The 1,076-nt window shown below is 36.4% G+C and overlaps 1 pseudogene; it reads left to right on the top strand.

The window, feature by feature from the left end:
• Nucleotides 1-978: 978 nt before the first annotated feature.
• LOC123574816 (U7 small nuclear RNA) lies at nucleotides 979-1,076 on the top strand (annotated as a pseudogene).

Here is a 1,076-nt window from a genome sequence, read left to right as displayed (position 1 = left end):
TTAGGAGAATGTTTCTCAGAGTGTAGGCTAGAGACTACTTGTATTGGAATCTCTGGGGAACTTGTTAAAGATTCAGATTCTTAGGCCTTACCCTAGAGCTAACAAATCAGAACATCCGGGAGACTACATTTTTAACAAGTTTCCCAAGTAGTCCTTGGACACCTTAAAACTTGAGGCCTCTTGATTAAAGCCAAGCTTAGTGACTCTTAGAGGGCCTTTGCTTTCAAAGCTCAGCAGGTCAGTGGAGGAATTGGCTGGAGCTGGTCCTGGACTGATCAAGTACACACTTGATCTCAGCCAAATCACAGAGAAGTGATGAACCGACCAAGTATAAAGAAGCTCCAAACAACGTGCACGCACCCAGCACCTGGCCCTTTCACTTTTAGGCATTGGTGCTCTGGAGAAACTCCTGAGCATGTGCACAAGGCAAGCAGTACAAGGATATTCACTACAACGTGGTTTATAGTAGTGAAACAACTCGGTGGCCCATTAGTGAGATGAAAAATTGTGGTATGGTCAATACTCTAACAGTGAAAATGAATGACCAAATGTATAAAAATCAGTGGATTTCAAAAACTTAATGTTAAGTGAAAAAAACATGTAAGGATATTATTTACATAAACTTTAAATTTTTATAAAGTAACTATCTATTGTTTATAGGTAAAATATATAAATATGGGCTGACTATGCCCCAATTTCAGGAGAGTGATTGCTTCTAGAGATGGAGAGAGAGGACCAGGACTGCGGAGGGGATTTCAATTTTGTTTTTTTAAAAAAGAAGCATATTTTCTGCCCACCCCCTAACCTCACCTCAATTTTTGTCAGTTACTGTTCTTACAGGGTAAACATTTATAAAATTTACATTTTATTTTGTAACTCTAAGTTTTCTATGTTTTGCCTATAGTTGTTTCAAAAATTAAAAACTTTAAAATAGTATTTCAGCTTTGTGACTATGTAAATATTACTAACTAAATAACCAATTGTTACAGCTCTTTTAGAATTTGTCTAGCAGGTTTTCTGTTTTTTTGTTTTTGTTTTTTGGGTTTTGTTTTGTTTTGTTTTACTGAAAAACCCCC

Source organism: Macaca fascicularis, chromosome 7 (genome assembly GCF_037993035.2).
Source record: "Macaca fascicularis isolate 582-1 chromosome 7, T2T-MFA8v1.1".
NCBI classification, from domain to species: Eukaryota; Metazoa; Chordata; class Mammalia; order Primates; family Cercopithecidae; genus Macaca; species Macaca fascicularis.
The sequence above is the reverse complement of the archived record's forward strand: the minus strand, read 5'-3'. Positions and strand labels throughout refer to the sequence as shown.